The sequence below is a fragment of the Halyomorpha halys genome, unplaced genomic scaffold (assembly GCF_000696795.3).
Source record: "Halyomorpha halys isolate HHAL.00 unplaced genomic scaffold, Hhal_1.1 Scaffold1470.1, whole genome shotgun sequence".
Classification (NCBI taxonomy): domain Eukaryota; kingdom Metazoa; phylum Arthropoda; class Insecta; order Hemiptera; family Pentatomidae; genus Halyomorpha; species Halyomorpha halys.
Genome location: NW_027111299.1, coordinates 25224 through 34540, shown reverse-complemented (window position 1 = coordinate 34540; position 9317 = coordinate 25224). Strand labels below are relative to the sequence as shown.

General features: G+C 29.7%; 1 long non-coding RNA gene across 1 annotated transcript in view; it reads left to right on the top strand.

Annotated features, from left to right (window-relative positions):
* Nucleotides 1-5636: 5636 nt before the first annotated feature.
* LOC106689797 (uncharacterized) overlaps nt 5637-9317 on the top strand; it is a 14192-nt gene continuing 10511 nt past the window's right edge. Inside the window, exon 1 of the long non-coding RNA XR_001344494.2 lies at nt 5637-5774. This is a non-coding gene — a long non-coding RNA (uncharacterized lncRNA). The remainder of the gene's footprint in view (nt 5775-9317) is intronic.

Genomic DNA, 9317 nt, shown 5'->3' with positions numbered 1-9317 from the left:
CATATACATACACACACACATAACTTAGGAATAGTCGAGAGCAAAATGCAAAATAAAACAAAAAGGTATAGGGAACGAGTGGAAGTGCAGTACACCTGGACCCTATTTATTTTTTAACAATCCAACCTTTATTCAATAATTGTTTACCTTTATTCCAATCATTAATCTACGGTCAACTATCTACACCTCTTTATTCAATAATATATTATATTATAGTACCTTACAAGATACGTTTTTCAAAGATAAACAAACTTCATCTAGACATTTTACCCACTTTAGCACACTTGCTCAGCCTCCACTGACTCACTACTAGTGATGCTGCGAGAGGGATACGCTGGGATCTTTTGAGCTCTGCTCTACCCCTCACACGTGGGGGATAGAGTGGGTTAAGGGATCCTCAAGTCGATTGTGTAAATATTGTATTTTAGAGAGTAAATGTGACTAGAGGCTATATTATTTTATTTATTTATTTTTCATACAGATAGTTTGATTATGTTCATTTTGTTTATTCTTCTGTTTGTATATATTTTATTTTTATTTATTTTTTTTATTCATTTATTTAATTTATTTTATTTTATATTGGTATGTATGACATCATTCACCACTATTGCCTATTGCCCACAACTGTGTGGTAGATTGTAATATCTATCAATAAATAAAAAAGTATTTAAAAAATAAGAAAAAAAAAAGACATTTGACCCAGCAAGTAACTTCTTTTTTGATTGTCCACAGTCATAACATCAACGATACAATTCACGTGGAAAACTGTTATTAGGTTTATCCATTGAAATAAATAGCTTTTATGCACATTCCTCACAAGTTAACTAATTTTCTCCGATTATATTAAAGTACAACAAATATAAACAAAGAATAAATAAATATATTACCATAAAAAATAAATATGTAGAAAATTTAAATAATAATTATTTTCCATTTTTCCTATTGCCATATTGATTATTTTGTAGCCAGATTGTATTTTGAAAAATCAGAGATGATTTCATAGTTTTGAAACGGGTTGTGTAGTTTAATAAAATTGTAAAAATATATTCTGTGGTTAGATTAGATTTATATGTTCAGGGTTTTCGTAAGTGTTTACCAATATAACAGAAAAAGACTTGAAGTGAGATTCTCATAAACAAATAAGGGTTATCACCAAATAAAGGTTTCATTGTTGCGTCCCTTTCTTTTCATTGTTTCTCCGAATAGGTTACAGACAAGTAACTTAGTTGGAAAAATATTTGTAATAAGTTTGTAAAATTTATTCTAAAACGTTTCTATTTATAATAAATTTAAAGAATTGTTTATTTATTCTTCTATAACTTATTTTGTGAAAGTATGAATAGAAAAATTTTGGATAATTTCAAAAAATTATAACATCTAATAAAAAATAGTAAAAGCAAGGAATAGACTAAAATCTTACGATTCAGGAAATACTAATAGTAATTATTAATAATAACAATACAAATTATTTTCAAAACTAGTGTAGAAATAAATAATAGCAGAATACAATATATTCTTAATATTCTTTGACAGCTCTCAAATTTAGGTATTGCTATGAGAAAGTTAGTTTTTGCAGCCTTAAGTTGCCGTCTAGTTCCAGCCGGTGACCAACTCATCCCATTCTCCTTCCGCATGTAAACAAAAACGTATTTTTCTCTTTACGATCTGTTTAAATGCCATAATTTCACGGATTGTCTATTGGTTTCTGTGAACGGTTCTACAAGTGCCTCTAAGGGCACATTTTTAAAAATTTATCTTTAACTCATATTTTTGCATCTTATTTTCATTGTTATTGGATTGGTGTTTTTTAAACATAATTTCAGTAACTTCTATATTCAAAAAACACTCAATGCTCTTAACAGATCAGAAATCGGACCATCCGTTCAGGAGAAAATAGAAAAGTAAATTCTGGTGCGTTCATTTAGCCTTAAGGCCTTGTTATGCTGTATTTTTCTCTTTACAATCATCCTATGCTACCGAAAGTGAATATGTTAGCGCTGGCGTGTTTTACCTTCTTATGGTTAAGTGGTTATAACTTTTTTATTCATCATTATTAATAAATATATATTTTTTAAATGTCATAATAATTTAAAAAATAATTAATAAACCAATTAGCGTGAATTAAATGGGGCTCTGGATAAATTAGTTTACAGTTAAGAAATTCATGATTCCGTCTATAAGTGAGAGACATTAAGCGAATTTGTCCCTTGAAAAAAATTGTACTAAAATTTCATATGTTTAACCTTAAATAAGTATGAAATGTCATTATTTTTTTATGAATTTAGTTATTGTAGTGTCCTCTTAAAACCAACAAATGGGTAACAACCCGAGAAAAATAGTAAATAAAAAAATAAGTAAAGCTAGAAGTCAATGTAAATTCTCAATACTTTTGCCACTTATGTCAGTGTATATGGTTTGTTATACATTATAGTTATACATATTATACAGTATAGTTATACATATATTGGTAAAGATATTACACCAAAACTGGTGATTTTAGGAAACCTTGTTAGAAGTTAGTTTTTTAAAAACTAATATAAGACACATTATTTTTATAATTCGGCATTTGGTTGGTGGACAATAATGAAAATCTGTGACATTATTAGTTACTAACTAATCTGTAACATTAGATATGCTGATTGATATAAGGTGGATAAATTAATTAAGATACGATCCTGTCTTTTAACTAGCTTTAATCTTAGTTTCGTAGTAAAATATACGTTTGATGCTGTTTGTAATACGAATTCTTATATCTATTTAATTTTATTAGTGAAAAGTAATATTGCAATAATTGAGATGGTGATTTGTATTAGTTTACAGCATTGATATTTTATAATTAAATTGTGGGAAGATAGTCCGGGTGGCGGTCAATAAAGGTATCAAAATAGTAAAAAAAATATTTATTGTTAATCAACAATCTAATTCATACGATCAACTATCTTCTTCCTATATTTATAATTAAATGTTTTGCATTGAATTTAATTAAGTTTATTTAAATATGATTAATTAAGTGCACGTTTAATTTATAACTATTTTTCAATTACGTTTTCAGATAGTTTAATTTTACTTAACAATAAAAATCGTTGAGTAACCACATATATTGACAGTTATATATTAAGTTTGTATCTGTTCAGTTGGCTGTCCAATATTGCCTGAGTTGGTACCCCTGACTAGTAGCTTCGACATTAGCTCCCTTCTCTTCACCTTCAGTCAACGTTTGTTCGGTGGTGTGTGTTGTTGTTAGTTCGTGAGGAGAATCATGACTTCGCCTAGGTGTTGAACTGGTAAGAGTAGTATATACTGTATACCTTTAATTTAGCAAGGTTTTATGGTGATATTTTAAGTGACTCTTCAATCAATATAATCCTAAAATTTCAGGGTTCTTATTTTCATTTGTAGCTATCTTAATCAATTTACAATCTCCCGTACAGCTTTAAAACAAAGAAAAGTTAGCGTTTGTTTTGTTTTATTTGTTTTTCTTATGTTATGGTATTATCACGACTAAAATTGACGACATTTGCATTAATTTTTGATTCTGATGATTATTTTTTTTAAACAATCTAGAGCCTTTTCGGATTTCTTCACACTAATAAAGTTCTATTGACTGACTGATATGCATTTAGTTACAAATTTTTTATTTCGACTAAAGTATTTTGTTGATTTTTTTTTAAATTTAAGGTCTCTAAATTTAAAATTGTTAAATGTATTGTTGTATATTTTGTCTTTTTCTGAAGCTTAGTTTCATTATAGTGTATTATTGATAGTTTTATTTATAAAAATGAATGGCAAATAGTGGTGAGGCTTATTAATAACTTGATTTTTTTTCGTTTGTGGTTCATTGATTAGTTCATAGAGAATTAAATAATATGAACGTTGAATTTCATAAGACTAAAAATTTTCATTATCGTAAATTATCAAGTTTTGGGAATACTTCCTTTGTTTTCATTGATTATTCTTAACAAATCACATCAACCAAGCAGTTCTTTTAGGAATACAAATATAATTAAACGCGAGGATATTTACTCATTCAAAGAATTCCGTTTCACTACCTAATTTTTATTATTCCTTACTAATTATTGTTTTAAGATATTTTTCATAAGTAAGGCAGTGAATACATTATTATTGTGCTTACAAAATATTAATACAATTAAAAGAGGTACTGATATTACTTTGTCAGTTTAATACTTTGGTAACTATACTTTTTTCAACTTACGGGAAACTTGATTGACGTGTTGTAAACTTATGTTCACGTAATAAATAAATTACTTTATAAAAGATATTAATTTCAAGTTATTATAGGTGTTTATGTAATTATCATTTTTAAATTATTTAAATTTTAAAATAATAATAAAATGGTTATATAAAATGATAATTCGATAATCCTAGAAACTTATGCTTACAAGTTATGTATTTAGCAACGAATTAGATACTGTTTTCTGAACTGTAAAAGAGTAATAATATATTACAGCTCTCCACTGTCGGCCTAGTAGTATATTATCTGTCATTTAATATGACGGTAATCCGTCCCTAAGTTTACTTTTTTGTTCATTAAAATTCATCTATACATGTGCGTGTTAAGTTGTTTAAATTTTGAACTAGCAGTAATTAGTTAATGTTTTATTAAGCTTTGTATTCGTCAAATATTTTTTTATTCTATTTTTATATATTTTCTTAAACCGTTAAGTTGAACGTATCTAAAAAGGGGTTAAATCTCATTTCCTGATAATTCTTGGTATTTCGTTAGGAACTGACTATAGACGCCAATTGCATTATCAATCAGTTTTTTAGGTTTCTACCTTTTTTTACAGATAGTTAATCAACTATATTTTTATGATATTAGTTACTCTAACAATTAGGCTGTGGTAATGACGCCATGACTTGGCCTAATTTCTGTATTAATGATGTACTACTGTACTTGAGAATTACTTACAAAACCATGTTAATTATTTAATACCAATTAGCATGTAATGATAAGTTAACATTTTATCATGGTGAGGGTTGTTGTGGTCCATAACTATTATGTTTCTTTAGTTAAAACACTGTAATTCAGTGGCTTAGAGTAGTCATGGCGGGCGGCAAAATTTCATGGTACGTAATAATATCATCTTGTTCAAATTTTAACCATTTCGTTTTATGTTTTTGTCGCACCTACGTTTCAGGCCGATTGAAATCTGTACGGAATTTTTCATTTCTTATTCTGTAAGGAAACTGGGGAATCCCTTCTTTAAAAATGAAAGTAAAACTAATGTTTTAGTTAAAGGAAGAAGATTAATTTTTAATTCTAACAATTATATTATTTTTCAATAAAATATAAATAATAACTACAGGCCCCCCTTAGACTTCCGATTTTACCCTACCCATAAAAAAAAAAAAAACTTGAGTTATTCACTTTTCCCTTCCCTGAAGCTTGTAATAATGACTTTTTTCCTAGGGTTGTTGAACCTAGGTCAGACAATAATAATCATCCAAAGAAAAATCAATGCATTTATATTTAAATTTAGTATTATGTAATCCAAACCAATTTTTTTTTAATTAAAGATAAATTCAGACTATTTTGGGAAGATTAACCTAATTTTCATCCAGAAAAATCAAATCAATCATCTGCAAAACCAGTTATTTTAGGTTGGATGATCAAATTAAATGATCCATTTATATGGAGTATGAATAAAATAGGCCATAGCACTTTACTCTGTGGAATAGTTAAATTCAAATGATTAGATACTTGAGGAAACTATAGTTATCCCTTTTGGGACCATCCTTGTCATCTGCATCAGGTAAAATAGTTTCTTTGTCTATTGGTTCACTAATTATATTAGAGACATTTAAATGGGATGAAAAATTAAATAAGAATAGACAATTAATAAAACGGAAATAACAACAGATAAAAATTAAAAAAGAAAAAGATAAAAATTTTATATCTATTGTTATATTAGTGCATAAGTCCGCTAAATTAAATTTACTATCAATTTTTACAATATCAATCACCCTCTGTTCAACAAAGTTATGGATAAAATGCAATGTTACATTAATATGCTTAGATCGCTTAGTAAGGTTACCATTATTGGCTAACATAATACAATTTATATTATCTACATAAACATGAACTCCGGGTAAATTATCTTCTTTAAAACCTATATCAATCAAAACATTTTTCAAGAACAAGATCTCTTCCACAGTAAAGGCTAGAGCAACATATACAACTTTGGTCAAGAAACATGTTACGGACTTATGCTTGATAGTTTTCCTGAAAACGGCGTTTCCTAAAACTTTTATCAGACACCTAGTAGTTGATTTGGAATCAGTGTGATCTCCAGCCCAATCAGAGTCGGAATAACTTGTCAGCACATCACAATTCTTTGTAAACTTTAAGTTCAAGTCTCAAGTGTGGTGTAAGTAAGAGGGTACTTGAAGTGGGTCTGAGTACTATAATGTTAAAATCGACTCACATAATTTACAGCATAGATCACATCAGGTCTAGTTGCTTGGGAGATATAAGTTAGAACCCAATCAAATTCTGGTAATTTTCACATTCTTTATAGGAGTTTCTTTGGTAACTCTTCAAAATTACTCTTGTGTAACATTTTCATCACTCCCTTTTACCCGATTGTAATCCATATTAATACCAAGATACTTCTTAACTTCTCCTAAGTCCTTCATCTTAAAACTCTTCATAAGTTCAGCTTTGATCTTTTCAATGGCTTTCAAATCTTTTCCACAAATCAATAAATCATCAACAAATAAGATACAGAATATTTCAGCCGCTGGATTACAGTATAAACATAAGTCATATTCACTTCTCTAAAAATTCAAGTTTACAATAAACTTGTTGAAAAAGTCATACCAGTTTCTTGGAGATGCACGTAATCCATAAAATGATCTTTTCAACAGATAAATTTTGTTATCGTTAGTTCCAAATCCAGGTGGCTGGGTAACATAAACTTCAGACTTAACTGGGCTATTTAAAAATGCAGTAATCACATCCATTTGATGTACAAAATATTTTCGATTTACAGCAATACTCAACAGTGTTCTTAAACTAGATTATTTTGCAACTGGAGCATAAATCATATCAACTAAGTCACTTTGTTCAAAGCCTAGCACAACCAGTCTTGCTTTAAAGGTTTCTTTTTGGCGAAAACCCCATTTCAAACTCAGAACATCTTTATCAATTGGTCTACCAACAGCAATCCAGGTTATGGATTCATCTAAAGATGTCATTTCATTTTCCATAGCAACTTTCCATTCTTCAGAGACATAAGACTTTATAAGTTTTTTGGTTCAACAAAATTTGCAAAATTTATTTTGACATAATCATTAAACCATTTAGGCAACTTTCAAACTCGTTTAGGTCTTTCATTCTTATTCTTTTTATCCTTATCATGCTCTACTTCTTTTTCATTTTCACATGGATGATCTTCAGTTTCACTATCTTCATTGTTACTCTCATCTTCCATAGTAATACAAGCAGTACTGCTATGTATTGTCTTGAGATTTAATCAGGATGCCAGGATGATCGCTGAAGGCAATTATCCAAAAATAATTTAATAAATTAATTTATTGAGTCCTGCAAAACTGTTACTATAATTGTATTCTTTTCCAAAGGCTTGTTTTGTGTTTGTTTACCAATTAAATATCTTTATTTTTATAAAATATCATTACCATTAATTATACATTATAGTAAGGGGTGGTATATTGAGTTATATAATATAAACTACATAAAGAGATTAAGTATTTATTTACAATTTATTACTATGATTAAAATGATTCAGATAAATGGTTGCCATAAAATATCAATTATTACATTATTACTTATTGTTTAATTTATTCTTATTTCTGCTGATTCATGCCGTGGGATGTAGTTCCATAGGTGTCGTCTTGCTCATAAGGGATGTCCTGGTCTCATGGCCCTTCTTACGACTTTGTCTGGTCGAAGTGCATCTTGCCCCTCTTCACTCTTGTTTCTTCTGCTCCTCTCTCAAACCTTGTCCTCTCTCATCTAAGTCTTCCTCTTCACTGCCCCTTTTCCTGGTCTAGTTATCCTGTCCCTTTTCTCCCACTTCCCTTTTGGGGCGTTACCTTATTTTTGAATCTAATTCCTCATTGGCCATAGTCAACAGAACACTCCCTAGGTAGGCGTTCCTCCCCAGGCCCGAGAGGGGTTGGGAAAGTTTGACTTGTCCAAGAAGGTCCTGCACTTCTTAATTGGATTCTGATCCTTCTTCAAAAACTGTTGTTTTTGTTGTAACACTTAAGTATTGGTAGATCTAATAAGGGAATATGGCAAACCAAACACAGATGTGTGTATATCCAGGGATGCAATAAAAGGTTCCTCGGAAGACTCCTTCCTGAACTGGTATAAGGGAGAGATGGTGAAAAACCTTAATAAACGACATATTGTATTAATGGCTAATGCCTCAATACATAGCAGTACCCTGTTCAATAATTTTCACATTTTGAACAAGAACAATTTTGCCATCAACTAGTACACAGTAGCCCAAATCAAAATAGCCGCCAACTTAATATCCTTTTACAGCTTTATCATCAGAGTTGGTATGTTTCTCTTCAGGCACACAAACAGACACTTTACTTCCATACATTTTGAGATTCTTGAAGCTAGGTTTTCTTCCAAAGAAAATCTCATATGGAGTCAGTTTTTCAAAAGTAGAACTGTTTCTTAATCGTTTTCCAATAAAGCAGGCTGCCATAATAATCTCTGGCCAATATTTTCTTTCAATTTTAGCTTCTTTTCTCAAACATCTTTCTCGATCCATAATTGTATGATTATATCTTTCAGCTACTCCATTTAGCTCATGATTGTACGCAATACATGGAAAAATTTGAAAACCTTGATGTTTGGCCAAATCATAACATTCTTGATTAATATACTCTTTTTCATTGTTGCATCTCAATTCTCTTAAAGGGCCTTGACCATAATTTTTTAGAACACTAAATAAAATACTCCACAAATTTTTCATAATCTTCAGATTTCTTTTTGATTGGGTAAACTCTTGTATTCCTTGAGTAATCATCAATAAAACTCACAAAGTACTTTTCACCATTATACTCATCAACATAAAAAAACTTAACATCAGTATGAACAATCTCACTACAATATTTGGCTTGTCTACGTGTTTTATCATACTTTAAATTTGTCAATTTACTTTCTATACAAATTTCACAGGTTAGCTTACCTCAGTGCATAATTAAAGCCTTGAATGCATGCAATGCTGATTCCTTGGCTTCATCCTTCTCTTCAGGCTTGTTGGGTCGAAGGACGCTCCAACTAGTAAGTTTCTCGCGAATGTACTCAACAGTCT